This window comes from Notechis scutatus, chromosome 1 (assembly GCF_049901735.1).
Source record: "Notechis scutatus isolate UNSWTSFEM ecotype Mainland chromosome 1, rNotScu1.2, whole genome shotgun sequence".
Lineage (NCBI taxonomy): Eukaryota > Metazoa > Chordata > Lepidosauria > Squamata > Elapidae > Notechis > Notechis scutatus.
Window position 1 is genome coordinate 191,722,348 of NC_142009.1, and position 18,851 is coordinate 191,741,198.

Here is an 18,851-nt window from a genome sequence, read left to right on the forward strand (position 1 = left end):
TTAATCTGCCAGTAATGTCAGTTAATGTAAGGTTATCTTTTGGCAGAACTTCAAGTGAAGTACGTAGTCATTGTAGCTCTCATCTAACGAAGACAAAATTATATAAACTTGATGTAGTTCAGTGAAGATAAGTTCTTTTTCATGCAGTTCTTGAAAAATTCTCTTTATATGAGAATTTATATGAGTTTATATGACTCAGCATGTCTCCATTCTTTTGAAGATGTGTTCTAAACAGCTTCTGTGTAAGATTTATATGTGCTCCTACGCTGTCTCGAACATAAATCTTCTTTAAATTCTCCCAACATTTCGCAGCTGTTTCTTCTCCATGAATATGGACAAGTTGCTGGTCAGAGAGAGTCAGTCCTATTATACAGAGAGCTTGCTCATTCTTCACTTTATATTCTTGTATTTTCTGGGCATCATCCTCATCCTCCGGATCCCATGCATCTACCTCTGGTGGGTTTTGTATTATACTCCACAAACCTTCTCTGCGTAGAAGTAGGCTGCATTTCATAGACCATGAAACATAGTTTGTTCCATCCAGTTTGGATATTAGAGACAAACTTTGTAAATTGACTTGTGCCATCTTTTCTCTGGATATTAAACTGTAATTAATAAAACACAGCTGTCTGTTTACAGTATTGTGTTGCTACACAAACTCTCACTCACAAGCCTGTTATATCCTGGTTAGTCTGACTGTGCACCTGGGCCCATAACCAGTGTTAGGGATATACACCCTAGCAGAACGTGCAACGGCAGTCTAGCAGACAGGCAGATATGTGTGAGATAAAAACGTTGTTGTAGCTTACACTCAGTAAGAGAGATACACTGTGCAAGTTAAAGAGTTTTTATTCCAGCAAGAGTTATAGCATAGTCAAAACAGTCCATATGTCATACACTAAGTTCAGTCAGTCCGGGGGTTAATCAGTTTGCAAAGTCCAGTGTCGAAAAAGAGTTCATTAAACTTACAATCAATCAGTCCAGTGATATATCTCTTTTGCAGTCAGAGATATGAAGAAATAATCAAACCCCTTTTCTTCTTTCAGCAAACACGCAGTTATCACCATCAATTCATCATTGTCAGCATTCCAGTATAAGCCGAGCAAACAGTGAGCTCTCTTGCTCCCTCTTATGGTGATTCTACAACCGCACCCAAAAACTTGGTTTACAGTTTAAAGTGATACATACACTTAAACTCACTAACATAGTTTATATATATTATTTTTTATTCAAACTAAGTTAGGTAACCAATGTTATCCCTAACAGTTATCACTGTTAGGGATAACATTGTTTTACCCTAACTGTTTTGGGTAAAGATAATAAAATGATGAATCATGGTTTGTCAGATAAAGTGTATGTGACTTTAAGCTAAAGGAATGTAATTAAGGGTGCAGCTGTACAAGTACTATATAAGCAGCAAGCCACTCTCTGGCTCTTACTGGCTGGCTTATTGAAGACTGCATTCTTGCTGGATCGGGGAGGAGAAGAAGTGTTGGATTACTTTGAAGATATTTCTCAACGGAGAGAAGATAAGTTTTTGGACAGATTTATTATATGTGTACTGACACTGGCTATTCAACACGGACTTTGCAAATAGAGTATCCCTGACAAGACTTGACTGAATTTGGTATATGACTAATGGACTGTTTATAATGACTATGCTATAATTCTTAAATGGAATAAATTATATTTTTGATAGCACAAGCGTATCTGTATTTTTACTGCGTGTTAACTAGAAAACTTATCTCACACATTTACCTGTCTTCCTATCTGACTTCGCTGCACATTCTGTTTAGTTTGTTTTCCTTAACACCCGTTGGGGAATCCAGGCTTAACACTGGTTATGGGCCCAGCAGAGACTGCAAAGTCAGTTTAACTAGGATAAAAACAGGTTTATGTAAAAAGTGAGATTTTGTGTTGTTACACGTTACATTAAACAGACAGCTGTGTTTTATCAATTATAGTTTTATATCCATATAGTGAAATATGGCACAAGACAGTCTACAAAGTTTGTCCCTTATATCCAAGCTGGATGGAACAAACTATGTTTCATGGTCTATGAAATGTAGTCTACTTCTACAAAGAGAAGGTCTGTGGAACATAATTGAAAACCCACCAAACGTAGAAGAATGGGATTCTGAAGATGAGGAAGATAGTAAAAAGATAGAAGAATTTAAACAGAAAAATGAACAAGCACTTTGCATCATAGGATTAACATTAACTGATCAGCAGCTTGTTCATATACGCGGAGAACAAACAGCTGTTGGGTGTTGGCAAAAACTGAGGAGGATTTATGTTCGAGATAACGTTGGTGCTCACATAAATCTAACACGGAAGCTTTTCCGCACGTATCTCCAAAAGAATGGTGATATGCTGAGTCATTTGAATACTATGAAAAGCATTTTCCAAGAACTTCATGAGAAGGAGTTAATTTTCTCTGAACTACACCAGGTCTACATAATTCTATCTTCATTAGACGAAAGTTTTGATGACTACGTAACTTCCCTTGAAATATTACCTAAAGAAAGCCTAACTTTAACTGATATCACTGGCAGATTGATTGAAGAGGCCAGAAGAAGACTTGAAAGAGATCAGTTAAGGAGGGAGCAACCTCAAAAGGAAAATAATGAATCTCCTACTGCATTCGCAATTAAAAAGTGTTTTAATTGTGGAGGGAGAGGACATTTTGCAAGATTTTGTAAGAAACCAAAGCGCAAGAATGCAAGCCAGAATGCTGTAAACCAACAAAGAAGAAATAAGAATTATGAGTTAGCAATGTATAGTAATGGAGTTGTAAATAATAATTTATGGGTGGTTGACAGTGGAGCGTCCCACTGTATTACAAATGATAACAAAAAATTTGTAAAAATGTCCATGAGTTCACAACATATCTCATTGGCAAACGGATGGAAAATGAAGGCAAAAGGTCAAGGTATAGCTCATTGTTCTAGTATAAAGGAGAACATAAAAATGTTATATGTACCTCAACTTAAATTTAATTTGCTTTCAGTTAGAATGTTGGTTAGATTAGGATACATAGTTACCTTTAGGGGAGATACTTGTTTAATTGAAAAAGAAGGTAAGAAAATTACTGCGTCTTTAAGAGGTGATTTATATGTGTTAAATGATAATGGTTTAAAGGTGGCTAACACAGTTTTTGAAAATAAGAAACCTCATAATGAATGTATTCACTTGTTACACCGAAGGTTAGGTCATTTAAATTTTAAAATGATTAAGAGAACTGTTCAACTATCTAAAGGAATAAGTTTGAAACCTTGTAATAAGTATTTGCAATGTTCTGCTTGTAATCAAAACAAAAGCAAAGTTATACCGGCAAATAGATTTGATGGATTTACTACCAAAGAGCCTTTAGAGGTAGCATTTGCCGATATAATAGGTCCTAAAAAGCCAAGTGTAGGTGGTGCTAGATACATATTAAGCATAATGGACCACTATTCTAGGTATGGTTTCTGTTTTCTAATGAAGAGTAAAACTGAAACGTATACAAATTTCTTTAATTGGTTAAAATTTGCAGAGAGGAAAACTAAAAGGAAATTAGTAACTCTTATAACAGATAATGGTGCGGAATTTACAAATAATAAATTCCAGAATAGACTTAGAATGGCAGGTATTCAACATAAAAAGTCTGCACCATATAGGCCTCAACATAATGCCTTTATAGAGAGAAGAGGCCAAACACTGCAATCAATGGGAAGGACAATGTTATCTGATTCTGGATTACCTAACAATTTGTGGGGAGAAGCTATAATGTGTTAGAATCACATATTAAACAATGTTGTTAATTCAACAACAGGTGAATTACCATTCACTCTGTGGCATGGTAGGAAACCTGATTTGAGTTATATTCACACATTTGGTGCACCAGCATGGGTGCATATCCCTACACAACTCAGGCACAAAGGACAACGTAGAGCTAAAAGATTAACTTTTGTTGGATATCAAGCAAACCATAGATCTTATAAATTCTGGGAACCAGGTACATCTAGAGTATACTGCAGTGCTAGTGCACAATTCCTAGAACATATAGGATGGAATAGATTAGAGCAGGATTCAGATAATGATGTTATTATAGAACACTACAAGAGGCAGAAAGAAAAGACTAGTTATAAGAAAAGTCCAATTAAAGAAGAAGTCCATGAAGAGCAAATAGAAACAGATCAAGAGGAAATAATTGATCAAGAAGAGATAGATAGTGAAGAACAGGAAATAAAGGAAAGTCCACCTGTAAGTCCTGTTATACTTAGACGCACAACGCTTATAACCAAACCACCTGAAAGATATCAGGCAAGTATTGTTTGCCAAGTAAATAAAGTTCCTACTAGCATAGATGAACTTAAGATGTATCCTGCTAAGGATCAGGTGAATTGGCAAAAGGCAATGGAAAAAGAGTTAAATTCATTAAAAGAAATGAAGGTTTATGAAGAAACCAAATTACCTCAAGGAGAAAAATCCATTGGGTGCAAATGGATATTTAAAGTAAAGACTGGAAATAATGGGAAAGTAACTTATAAAGCTAGATTAGTAGCACAAGGATTTAATCAAAATGTATTTGATTATGATGAGGTATTTGCACAAAATCTTAAGGCTACAACTTTAAGAGCCCCTTTAGTATGGGCAGCTAAAAAGAATTATATAGTTAACCATTTAGACGTAGAAACTGCATATCTACATGCACCTTTGCAGCATACAATATATTTGAAAAAAAAAACAGTTGGTATAAAAGATAATAAAGTAAATAGCAATGATTGTTGGAAACTCAAGAAGAGTTTATATGGATTGAAACAATCTGGCTATGAATGGAACCAATATATTGTGAAAGAATTAAACAATATAGGGTTTAAATCTGGTTTAGCAGATCCATGTATGTTTAAAAGAGAATATAATGGAACGGTGTCATTATTGTTATTATTTACAGATGATATTGCTTTGATTACTAAGACCAACAATGAAGCTACTGAGATTATTTCATTATTAGCCAAAAGGATAAAATTAAAGCATTTAGGTGAAATTAAAAAGTATCTAGGATTGACAATTAATAAAACCACAAAAGGATTTAAGATATCACAAGAGGATAAAATTTGCCAATTAATTAAATTGTATAAAATGGAACTTTGTAAGCCTGCAAAGACTCCAATGAGTCAGGAAATTTGCAAAATTGATGCTCAAAGTCCCAAATTTGATAAGACCATATATCAATCTTTGATTGGTAGCTTATCATATATAAGCAATTGGTCTAGGCCAGATATAGCTTATAGTATTAATCAGCTGGCACGATTTAATAATGATCCACTTCAATGTCATTGGCAAGCATTGAAGAGAATTTTAAGATATCTTAAAGGAACAATGCACCATGCATTGTATCTAGAGCCAAAAGGTGATTTGAATCTTAGTGCCTATGCAGATGCAAGTTTTGCAACTGACATAAATACTAGAAAATCAACATCTGGGATGGCTATATTATTTGGTAAGACACTAATAGGGTGGAGGTCAATCAGACAACAGCATATTAGCTTGTCAACGATGGAAGCAGAATTTTCATGTCTGTCATTACTATGCACTGACTTAATTCTGTACAAACAGTTATTATTAGACATGGGTATAACTGTTAAAGATTCTATTATTGTATACGAGGACAACCAGGCAGCTATACAATTAGCTACTAATATTGCTGTAAAGACTAGATCAAAGCATACTGATTTAAGATACTTAAATGTAAGAGAATCTGTTAAAAATGGTCTAATTAAACTTGAGTACTGCATGACGGAAGAAAATATTGCAGACCAGTTTACAAAAACACAAGGTGTTGTAAAATTTAAAGAGAGTTGTGACAATTATGATTTGAAAGTGTAAATGGATATATTATTGTAATATTTATTATTATTACCCAAAAGGGGAGAATGTTAGGGATAACATTGTTTTACCCTAACTGTTTTGGGTAAAGATAATAAAATGATGAATCATGGTTTGTCAGATAAAGTGTATGTGACTTTAAGCTAAAGGAATGTAATTAAGGGTGCAGCTGTAAAAATACTATATAAGCAGCAAGCCACTCTCTGGCTCTTACTGGCTGGCTTATTGAAGACTGCATTCTTGCTGGATCGGGGAGGAGAAGAAGTGTTGGATTACTTTGAAGATATTTCTCAACGGAGAGAAGATAAGTTTTTGGACAGATTTATTATATGTGTACTGACACTGGCTATTCAACACGGACTTTGCAAATAGAGTATCCCTGACAAGACTTGACTGAATTTGGTATATGACTAATGGACTGTTTATAATGACTATGCTATAATTCTTAAATGGAATAAATTATATTTTTGATAGCACAAGCGTATCTGTATTTTTACTGCGTGTTAACTAGAAAACTTATCTCACACATTTACCTGTCTTCCTATCTGACTTCGCTGCACATTCTGTTTAGTTTGTTTTCCTTAACACCCGTTGGGGAATCCAGGCTTAACAATCACAACTTTCCTTATGTTTGACTGGACCTTGGGCTTTTGTAAACTGATCAGCAAAATTTTCTTCAGTCATACAATATTCCAATCTTATTAAACCATTTTTTACAGATTGTCTTACATTCAGATATCTAAGATCTGTATGCTTAGATCTCGTTTTTACAGCAATATTTGTAGCCAACCGTATGGCTGCTTGATTGTCCTCATAAACTACAATAGAATCATTAACAGTTATTCCCATATCTAATAACAACTGTTTATACAGAATTAAATCAGTACATAATAAAGATAGACATGAAAATTCTGCTTCCATTGTGGACATACTTATGTGTTGCTGTCTAATTGACCTCCAACCAATCAGTGCTTTTCCTAATAGTATAGCCGTACCTGAAGTTGATTTCCTAGTGTTTATGTCTGTTGCAAAACTTGCATATGCACTTAAAATCAAATCATCTTTTGGCTCCAAATACAATGCATAGTGCATTGTCCTTTTAAGATACCTTAATATACGTTTTGTCGCTTGCCAGTGTTGTTCAGTGGGTTCAGCGTTGAATCTTGCCAATTGATTAACGCCATAGGCAATATCTGGCCTTGACCAATTACTAATGTACGATAAACTACCAATTAGTGATTGATAAATAGTCTTATCGAATTTTGGACTTTGAGCATCAGTGTGGCCAAATTCCTGACTCATTGGAGTTTTTGCCGGCTTACAAAGTTCCATCTTGTATGTTTTTAGTAATTGATAAATCTTATCCTCTTGAGATATCTTATAGCCACTTTTGGTTTTATTTATTGTCAATCCTAGATACTGTTTTATCTCTCCTAATTGCTTTAATTTTACCCTCTTACCTGATAATGATATTATTTCAGTAGCTTCATTATTAGTTTTTGTAATTAAAGCAATATCATCTGTAAACAACAATAATAATGACACTATTCAATTTTTCTCTGTCTTAAATACACATGGATCAGCTAAACCTGCTTTAAACCGTATATTGTTTAACTCTTTAACAATATATTGGTTCCATTCGTAACCAGACTGTTTTAATCCATAGAGACTCTTTTTAAGCTTCCAAGAGTCATTATTAGTTTTATCATCCTTAATTCCTACAGGTTTCTTTAAGTATATAGTGTGCTGCAATGGTGCATGCAGATAGGCAGTTTCTACATCTAAGTGATTTATAATATAGTTTTTCTTAGCTGCCCACACTAAAACTGCTCTCAAAGTTATTGCCTTTAAATTTGGTGCAAATACCTCATCATAATCACATGCAGTTTGATTAAATCCTTGAGCTACCAACCTAGCCTTATGGGTAACAGTCCCATTTTTAACAGTTTTTAACTTAAATATCCATTTACAGCCAATGGACTTTTCACCTGGAGGTAATTTAACATTTTCATAAACTTGCATTTGTTTTAATTAATTTAATTCTTTCTCCATTGCTCTTTGCCAATTTTCTTGTTCCTTTACTGGATACATTCTAAGTTCTTTAACAGTAGTTGGAACTTTACTAACTTGGCAAACTACACTTGCTTGATACCTGTCAGGTGGTCTGGTTTCACGTGTTGAACGTCTAGGTATTACAGGGCTTACAGGTGGACTTTCATGTACTACCTGTTCCTGGTTATCTATTTCTTCCTGTTCTGATCCTATTTCTTCCTCTTCTGGTCCTATGTGCTCTTCCTGTACTTCCTCTTTAATTGTACTCTTCTTATTACTGATTTGTGATTTTGGTCTTTTGTAGGTTTCTATGATTACTTCCTTATTTGAATCTTGTTCCAGTTTTTCCCATCCTACATGTTCAAGGAATTGTGCACTAGCACTACAGTAAACTCTAGGTGTACCTTTTTCCCAGAATCTGTATGATTTGTGATTAGATTCATAACCTACAAAGAATAACTTTTTAGACCTATGCTGACCCTTGTGCCTCAATTGTGTAGGAATATGCACCCATGCTCGTGCTCCAAATGTGTGCATGTAGCTTAGGTCAGGTTTTCTACCATGCCACCGTGTGAATGGTAATTCACCTGTTGTTGAGTTAACAACATTATTCAATATATGATTACCACACATTATTGCTTCTCCCCACAAAGTTTCAGGTAATCCTGAATCCGACAATATAGTACGAGCCATTGCCTGTATTGTTTGGCCTCATCTTTCTATAAAGGAGTTATGTTGTGGCCTATATGGTGCAGACTTTTATGTTCAACACCTGCCATCTTCAGTCTATTTTGGAATTTATTATTTATAAATTCGTACCATTATCAGTTACAAGAGTTACTAGTTTCCTTTTAGTTTTTCTTTCTGCAAACTTCAACCAATTAAAGAAATTCTGATATGTTTCCGTTTTACTTTTCATTAAATAACAGAAACCATATCTAGAATAATGATCCATTAAGCTTAATATATAATGAGCACCTCCCACACTTGGTTTTTTAGGACCTATAATATCAGCAAATACGACCTTCTAGAGGTTCCTTTGTCTTAAATCCATTTATTCTATTTGCTGGTATTACCTTGCTTTTTTCTTGACTGCAAGCATTACAGTGCAAATACTTACTGCAAGGCTTTAGTTTTATACCTTCAGACAGTTCAACCGTTTGCTTGAGCATTTTAAAATTTATATGCCTTAAACGTCTGTGTAACAAATGTATGCATTCATCATGAGGTTTAACATTATTATAAACTGTGTTAGCTACCTCTAATGAATTATCACTTAACACATACAATTCACCTTTTAAAGTTGCAGTCACTTTTTTACCTTCCTTTTCTATTATGCAGTTTTCTCCCTTAAAGGTAACTACATAACCCAGTTTAACCAAAACTCTAACCGAAAGCAAATTAAACTTAAGTTGTGGTACATATAACATTCTTACATTTTCTTTTATGCAAGAACAATGTGCAATACCTTCACCTTTTGCTTTCATTTTCCAGCCATTAGCTAACGATATCTGCTGTGAACTCGTGGACATCTTAACAAATTTTTTCTTATCTTTCGTTATGCAGTGCGATGCTCCACTATCTACAACCCATAAATTATTATTCACAGTTTCGTTGCTATACATGGCTAACTCTATGCATTTTTCATCCTTTTGATGCCTTTTAGCATTTTGGCTGGCATTGTTGCGTTTTGCTTTCTTGCAGAATCTAGCCAAATGTCCTTTCCCTCCACAATTAAAACATTTTCTAATTGTATAGGCTGTCGTAGATTCTTTATCTTCTTCTTGTGGTTGTTGTTCTCTTCTGAGTGGATCCCTTTCAAGCCTTCTCCTGGCTTCTTCAATTAATCTGCCAGTAATTTCAGTTAATGTGAGGTTATCTTTTGGAAGTACTTCCAGTGAAGTTACATAGTCGTCATAGCTCTCATCTAACGAAGACAAAATTATATAAACCTGATGAAGTTCTGTGAAGATAAGTTCTTTTTCATGCAGTTCTTGAAAAATTCTCTTCATAGTGTTTATATGATTCAACATGTCTCCATTCTTTTGAAGATGTGTTCTGAACAGTTTCCGTGTAAGATTTATATGTGCTCCTACACTGTCTCGAACATAAATCTTCTTTAAATTCTCCCAACATTTCGCAGCTGTTTCTTCTCCACGAATATGGACAAGCTGCTGGTCACAGAGTGTCAGTCCTATTATACAGAGAGATTGCTCATTCTTAAGTTTATATTCTTGTATTTTCTGGGCATCATCCTCATCCTCCGGATCCCAAGCATCTACCTCTGGTGGGTTTTGAATTATACTCCACAAACCTTCTCTGCGTAGAAGTAGGCTGCATTTCATAGACCATGAAACATAGTTTGTTCCATCCAGTTTGGATATTAGAGACAAACTTTGTAAATTGACTTGTGCCATCTTTTTCTGGATATTAAACTATAATTAATAAAACACAGCTGTCTGTTTACAGTATTGTGTAACTACACAAACTCTCACTTTATATAAGCCTGTTATATCCTGGTTAGTCTGACTGTGCAGCTGGGCCCATAACCAGTGTTAGGGATATACACCCTAGCAGAACCTGCACGGCAGTCAGGCAGGCAGGCAAATATGTGAGATAAACGTTTTTGTAGCTTACACTCAGTAAAACAGATACACAGTGCTAGTTAAATAGTTTATTCCAGTAATAGTTTTAGCATAGTCAAAAACAGTCCATATATCATACACTAGTTCAGTCCATCCGGGGATTATTCAGTTGCAAAGTCCAGTGTCGAAAAAAAGGTCAGTAAACTTACAAATATCAGTCCAGTAATATATCTCTTCGCAGTAGAGATATGAAGAAGTCAAACCTCCTTTCTTCCTTAAGCAACAGCAGAGAACACGCAGTTAACAATCCATCATCGTCAGCAAGCAATCCAGTAAGCCAGCAAGCAATCCAGTTCTCTTGCTCCCTCTTATGGCGATTTACAGCCGCACCCAAAATTACATGCTTTGCAGTTAAAGTGACACACACTTAAACTCACTATTATAGTCTATATATATTATTTTACCCAAACTACGTTAGGTAACCTATGTTATTCCTAACAGTGGGGGAAGCACTTTTTTCTTGTTTCTATTCTCTATAAGGAGGGGCTCCAAGACACTGCCAAATAATTTATCCCCCGATATTGGGGCTGATGGCAACTTGCATTTATGCTTGGTATCCGTCTGCCAATGTCTGAGCCATAGCAGTCTCTGTGCTGATATGTGAGATGCTATGGCCCTAGACAAGAATTTGACTGCATTAAATGTGGCGTCGGCGGAGAATTCTGCCGCTGCAATAATTTTAGCTATGTCCTGGTGGGCTCTGTCATTTGACGCCAGCAATATATCCCTCAAGTGGAAGAGCCATCAGAGGGAAGACCGTGTAAAAAAGGACGCAGCTGTAGCTGCCCTAATGGCCCAGGCGTCAGAAACGTGTGCCCTACAGAGTGCCAACTCTGCTCTCTTTTCTTCTGGTCTCAGGGCTTCCTCGGCCTCGTCGGGAAAGGTTGAAGAAGAGGCCAGTGCCACAATGGGCTCATCCACCTCCGGCGTTTTGAGAAAATTTGAAAACTCTGGTGCCAAATTATATCGTTTATCGTACCCTGTTGGGGCTGGGTGTGATGCTGCTGATGCCCATTGATTTTGTACTAATTCAGCAAACATATGAGGGACAGGAATAGTTTCTGCCTCATTAGCTGGTTGTGAGAATATTAGATCCTCAGATTCGTCCAGAGACCCTGTTGACAATGGATGAGGGTTTGATGTGCCTAGTTTAGCGGTGTTCTTTGCCTTGAACAGTAAGGATTTAAAGAGGTATGGGCGAAAAAGGCCAGAAAAAGTAGGCTGGTCTGGAATGAGGCCTTCGTCGTCTGACATTCCCCGTTCTAGCGGGTCAGCCTCTGACAACCCTAAGTCCATCTGATGGATCGACCCACCCACCCTCCATGGGAACATCCTGATTCTCAAAGTCCACCTGCTCCCGAAGACCCTGGGCTGGTATGTTGGGAATATTGGGGAATGCCTGAGATTGATGTTGTCCGATATGCGCAAAGGATCGAGCGGACAGAGATCCCGCATCCAAAGCAGCCGAGAAGTGTCTGGTCCTGATGGATTGCTGAACTCCAGCCGCAATGCCCCTTTGAATCGCCATCTCCATCCATTGCCTCATTTCGATGGGGATAGTGTCAGGTAATCTCTCCTCCTGTCTTAGGCCGGCGACCGTAGGGGTGAAGGTTGCCTCTGGGATTGGCCGGGCAGTGCTCATTGGAGGAGATGTGCCTATGGGAGGTTGTCCAGAAACAGCCTGCCTGGGCTGGGTAGATAAGTCCAAGGGCCCCATCAATGGTTTTGGGTTCTGATCAGATTGTTGTGTCATAGCCATCTTGTCTGCCTCCCTGGCTCGTTTCTGCAATTGCCTTTCCAAAGCTAGGTGCCGTCTATGGGCATCCTTATCCGCCACCTTAGAGGCCTTTTTGGGGCCCACTGGCTTATCTCAGGACTTATTTGACTTGGAGCGGAAAGCGTTGTCACCTTCCATTGTGGATGACTGATTGTCTTGCTTCTGACTTTAATTTTAAATTTCCTTTTTTTTAAAAAAAATATTATGATTATTATTGTTGTTGTTGTTGTTGTTGTTGTTGTTGTTGTTGTTAATATTTGTACTTTGGGGTGATGCCTTCCCCTGCGGTTGAAAGTAGAACACTCCTCCAGGAGAGTAAGATTATATATCTATGTATATCTATATATGCATGCCCATATACATAGACATATGCCTATATCTATATGTATAACTGTGTATATGGTAAACAGTATCTAAGGGTCCCCAACAAGGGAAACCCCCAAGTGCTCCAAGCGAGAAAAACTCTGGATCCCTGGTCCCCAACAAGGGAAACCAGCTATACAGGCTCTGAGGTGAATCCTTTCCTGTCAAAACCAAACGTCCCGCAATTTAAATGGCACTTGCAGTTTCAGTCCGAAGAAATGATCCAAAGGCAATTGCAAAGAAATGCCTGTTTAATGACTAGCCTGCTTATCCAACATTAGCCAGATAAGGGAGAGCTAAACCCAGGGAGAACAAAATGGAAAGGTACTGCCTCGGTCCCCAGAAAGGGAAACCAGCGAGGAATGGCGCCTGTGATAATTAGGCGCAAAGTTGAGCCAGCCGTTGAAAAGGGCGGGAAGCAGAATCACCGTTGCTAATGTCTGGGCTGTCTAATGAGCCGCTGCTGCTGAGGCTCTAACTTGTGAGTTAAATGCTGCTGTCAGACGAAATGGCAAGGCAAAGTGAGCCGCGGCTGCGAGCGCTCCGCTCCGATCGCAGAGAAGGCGATCGGAAAGTTAGATAAGGTAATTGCCTGAGGCGGTAGCCTCAAGCTGCCTGCGGAGTGGCAGGCTCCGCTATTTACAAAGAAACTGTTTTGTTTTTTTAACTAATCGAGGTAACCTAATAGAGGGACAAGCCTGAAAAAGCCAAATTAAATGGGGAAGAATTTTAAAAGCCGAAATGACCCAAGAACAAACCTGAATCAGAAAACCGTTCCAGTCAGGGAGTGCACAACCTCTTACCATGAAGGCTGAGCTAAAACTGGGGGATGCTGGGGAGGTGTCCCGTGGAGGAGGAGGAGCGTCCTGGAGTTTTAAGCCCAGCCTTTCCAAAAGAGACTGAAGCACCTCCCACTTCTGGATGCTCTGAACAGCTCATGGGAGTGTTCACTGAAACAATCCTTAGGATTTGCCTCTTGAGATTTTTTTTAATAAACTACAATTTGTGAATATCTATCTCACCAATAGGAGGATCGTCCATTTGGGCAAGTAGAAGTTTCCACTGATTCCTCAGTTCTCAATCTGTTTCAGAGGCATATTTGCTTTTGGGGACAGGAGGAAACGGTGATGCATCACTTTAGGAAAGTTGTGCTGAGTCAGATAGTCTTTTCAGGCAGGATATGGCTTGTATCCAATGTAAATAGGTACTAATACCAGCAACACTGGAAGTTTTTAAGAAGAGATTGGATAACAATTTGTCTGAAATGGTATAGGGTATCCTGCTTGAGCAGGGCTTGGATTAGAAGACCCCCAAGGTCCCTTCCAACTCTGTCTTTCTATTCTGCTCTGTTCTATTCCATAGTCTATTCTATTCTATTCTAAATTCTATTCTTATGAAAAAGAAATTTCCTTACTGAAGTTCTATCAATTTTTATGCGAACTTTGCTTTGCCCAAAATATTTCTATTCTGACTTTCAATCAAGAAACATCAAGATGGTAGGAGCAGCAAGGTCCATGCAGCTTTCTTCCAGCCCTGTGCAAAGCTCCTTATGGTGAGTCGTGTATATTCCTGGTGCCTGAGGTCACAGTTTATTGAACATATGCAAATGTTTCTATAGATTACTGGAAGGTAAATGGGTTGTGTGTGTGATGCTCAATTACGATGTGCTTTTGGCTAATCGTGTTTTATGGCTTGGCATGAAGTGGGAGTCCAGATCTTGTGGTTTATGCAACAAGTAATAGCATAGTGTGATTTGTGAATCCAACTTCTGATCCATCCGCTTAGAGGACTTCAGCCTGGGTTCAGGCCTTAAGCTTCCCTCTGCAAACGTTTAATTAGAAAGAAGACAAGTGGGGAAAAAAAGTCCTAATGCTTAGTGTTTATTATGAAAGTGTTTTCAAATCTAAATTCACAATATTGATTGATTGATTCCAAGTATTCCAGAAGAATGGTTATTTTTATATTTACAACAAAAAGGAGAAAGAAGCAAAATCCAAGGCTATACATATTGTTCTTTTTTTTTTTTTTTTTTTGACCATGGAATATGCCAGTTAAGTTCTGATAGTTCTACGAATTTCTCAGACTGTTCGATTGTCTTGAAATCTCAGGGGGGGAAATTACCGCTTTTGGTCCTGAGCTGACCTACTGAAACAGCACAGGGCACAAAAAGGGTGTTATCTTTTGGGGTACGCCCATCTGTTGTGGCCCTCCATCATATCTGATTGCCTTAAATCAAACTTTGTTTTGATCTGATTGTCATTGCCATCTGGTTATGATCACCTTATTGTAGCATTAATGTGCGAGGCTAAAGCGAAGGTTGAAATAAATACTACCAACATTAAAAGAAAGGGAAGCTATTTCCTAAGTGTGCAGAGCTGAGCCAGGCACTTGATTTTCATTTCAGTTAAAAACATGCTGTGATGGAACCTACATAAAGGAAGTTCCTCCAACAACTCAAGATAAATTCTGAAAGAGAGAAACTAAAATTGGGCAGTTTAGCAGCAGCATCCCATTTGTCCAAGGAAGACTCTTGTAGTATAATAAGAGCCCTTTTGATTGTTTCTGATTTCCAGACGGCTGGATTTGGAACACTTTGGTCATTCCCACAGTAGCATGCCAAACTTTCAATTTATGAGAATTCAGGAATACACAGAACATATAACAGCAAACAATAATGAAATAATTAAAATATTAATAACAAGAGAGAAGAAACTATTCCATCCGCTTCTTACAGAAAACTAAAGTTTATGTTGTGGTGAATATATGTGTGTACATATGTGTATGTATATATGCTTGCACACACACCTATTACTTTGTGGTGAAAAGAATGCACATTAATAGCCCTAAATGCCAAATTCTGGCATGTATTGTTAAAGTGATGACAGACTGTATAATTGACCTGAACCATTCATTAGCATACTGTGTAACCCATATCTTTTTATATATAGTGTAAGACAAGCTAAAGAAACTGGCATTCAGTTACATAACAATATGCCCATCATTTATGGGAAACTATAGCATTCATAAAGCACACAAACGTGCTCAATTCCAGTTGTGGAATATCTGGAACAAAAGCATAGCTTCACAGGCCATCAGTCTGAAGAAAGGCCTCCGGGTTCACTCCCAGAAATGTATTTGAAAATATGTGAAAATGGTTGGTTAATCTCCTTCTCTAATAATTCCAACTCAAGCTTTTATTCTGCTAAAAGACGCAAGAGACCTACCTCCATATATCAGATATAAGGAAGAAGCCTGCTTCAACATGTGAGAGGAGTAGAGAGGAAAACACATACTAATGCTTCTCAGAATAATGGCTCATAGCTTGATCTCATTAGCAACTACTATCCAATATTTTCTCCTTAAACAAAATGGGGAGTATTTCACAAAAGAATGTGTGTGTGTGTGTGTGTGTGTGTGTGTTTTGTAGGATGTGCAAGGAAGAGAGAGGAAGTGAATTCTGGAATGTATGCACTTTCCCCTCCATTGTATATAAGTTTTCAGTATGAATCAGTGCGTGTGATTAAGCTCCAATTAAGGGTACTATTTAAAAACAGTAGAAATTTGGGGCGAGCGGGGTGGGAGAGGAAAGGAGCAAGTTGTCTGTGTAAGGGCTGAATTACAAGATGAGCGCAAAGATAAAGTCCCATTGAAGTTTCTGACCCAGACTTATGTTGGGTCTCAGGTACACCAGTCCTACAGGAAATGGCAATCTGCATCAAAGAGGCAACGAATGAGAAATCCACCGAGCCAACTCAAAAATGACAACAGATACGTGTATTATTTCTTTTTGGCATTTTTAATCTGGCACTCTACAGTTTGGATTGAAACTGCAGGTAAGGTGTCACACTTCCAACTTAACTGGATGCATACCAAAGAGACTTTTGCCTTCAGACGTGTAGCCAATCTTTTTCTTTTCTTTCTTTTTTAAAAAAACACACTGTTACTTATTTTAGTGCGTTCCATTGTTATTTGATAACAGAATAAATGCACACAACTACAGATCTTATTTCACTACTCCAGGGCTGGCTACTAAAACATTCAGTCAATCTAAAGGCTACTAACTCCCAGAGAGTTTTCTTCATTTTTTTTTTTCCTATTCTACACACTCCAGCCACGGCATTTCTTACTCTAGTGCAAAAAGGGACCAAACAGCTTTTACAAATCAGACCTTTTAAACTTTTTTTTTTTTTAAATAAAGAAGCTATGTGAGAAAATACCGTTAGAGGCAAAGGAATACCAGATGGATTCTAGGAAATCTTCCTGGGAATAATTCCTTATTTTGACTTGGACTCTTTGCAGGCACAATCATAGGAGAACACTGAACTTACAGACAGGTGAATACTATCCCCGTTTTCTTACAAGCCCTAAAGTGCAAGAAGGGGCATCTTTCCGGTGGAGTCTTCATGGCATTAAGAGAGACCAATTTTCCTGTGGTTTAACACTGTTTACTTATATTTTATAGCCTTAACACCCATACTATCTAACACTTTTCTAGTCGCTGAGGTGCCAACTAGTGAAGTTGAAACCCCTTTCTTTTATTTATCTAATTGCAATGTTTATATGGACATGGGATTAAGCAGGCCAACTTTCCAAATTAGTGTTTGCTTTCAATATTATCTAACTGAAAGAACATCAAACACATATTTATTTCAACCATCTCACTTTATCACAACTCAGGTTCTGTTCTTTGTGTGATCCTTGTAATCAATCTGCTTAAAAGACTTCAGCCTAGCATCAAAGAGTTGAGCTTGAATCAAAGGGTGACAGCTTTGGAATGACAATATAGAAATAAAAATAGAAACTCTGGTATCAATTAAATTTTAACAGATATCCAGAAGAGTATGAATACTGATTCACAACTCCTGTTAATTTCCTCTTTCTTAAACTCTTGAGTGCAGGGCTATTGATGGATTACGTAGAAAACATAAGGGGACGTTTTCCATATTTGCATTTCAAGAGATTTTTAGTCACAGAAGTAACTGGTTTTTTTCTTCTTTTTGCCAATGTATTTGCACAGAATAGTCAAGTGCCCAGAGACCAGCTCAAGACTTAAGATACTTTGGGGGATCTTGTGCAACAAATCAAACATCTGGAAGATTGAGACCAGCATATCTACATCCATTGGGAAAACAGAAAATACCAAGAAACAGTCTCTTTCTTCATATAAATGGTAATCAGAGCAGCTAATTATTTTGTCTTCTTTTTACCTCCAAAGCTCTTCCCATATAATAAAGCCGGATAAAATACTATTCAATTTTTCTCAAGCTGCAGATATGCAGCAGCAAAAAACAAAAAACAAAAAAAAAACCAAAAAAAACCCATAAAACAGACCACCTTCCCAAACTGGCTTACAATTAATTTCTGGCTCATTTAAACTAAAAGCAAGTGCCTCTTAAGCAGGAGGTTTTGGTAAGATAATATCCATTTGAATGAGCCACTCGTCACCCCAACAGTAAATGTAAAAATTGGGCCTTTGACTATGATCCATCAAAACTAGCCCTGTGGATAATTCAGTCTCTCTTCTACATCATGCCTCTAGAGCCCACATTATTTCTAGAAAGACATTCTTCCCAGTTTCTGTTCTTTCCTTTGTGCTAGATCTTTCAGTACTAACTTTGGCGCATGTGACTTTTGGGCCAAGCAAATGTATATCTTCTAAAATAGCTTTAAAAAAGCATTGACGTGAAATTCAAACCATTTGTTCCAGATGTGGCCTGTGTAACTAACTGGCAAAGTGGATTCCCCACTCTTACTCACAGCAGCCCATGAGCCCTCCAAAACTAGGCTACCAAGATGGTTGGGGGTATCCTTGATCGATAGACTACTGTAAGTCCTGGTGGAGCTGAAACTAGGTATCTCCAAACTTTGGGTGGAAGCCCTATTTGTGAGTGCATTTCTGCTTAGAAAAGAAAGAAAGAAATCCCTCTCCCCCATTTCCCTGACTATCAAGGTCTCTAACCCTCAGATATTTTTCCTATACTACAGCTATAAAGATAATTGGGGCTGACTGCTCTCTCTTTTGCAACACAGAAAGCTCTAGAAGAGCCTGATTTAGACTTCACTCTCCTGCAAAGGTTTGTGTCAAAAAATAATAATAATAATAACAGGAATGCATGTGGGATACAATCCTCCTGACTTATCTG

The 18,851-nt window shown here is 37.5% G+C and overlaps 1 long non-coding RNA gene across 2 annotated transcripts in view; it reads left to right on the forward strand.

Annotated features, from left to right (window-relative positions):
* LOC113423601 (uncharacterized) overlaps window positions 1-18,806 on the forward strand; it is a 30,643-nt gene extending 11,837 nt beyond the window's left edge. Inside the window, exons 2-3 of one of the 2 annotated variants that reach the window (XR_015746518.1) lie at window positions 16,391-16,541; window positions 17,726-18,806. This is a non-coding gene — a long non-coding RNA (uncharacterized LOC113423601). The remainder of the gene's footprint in view (window positions 1-16,390; window positions 16,542-17,725) is intronic. The other variant, XR_015746517.1, reaches the window with a different exon arrangement.
* Window positions 18,807-18,851: the final 45 nt, after the last annotated feature.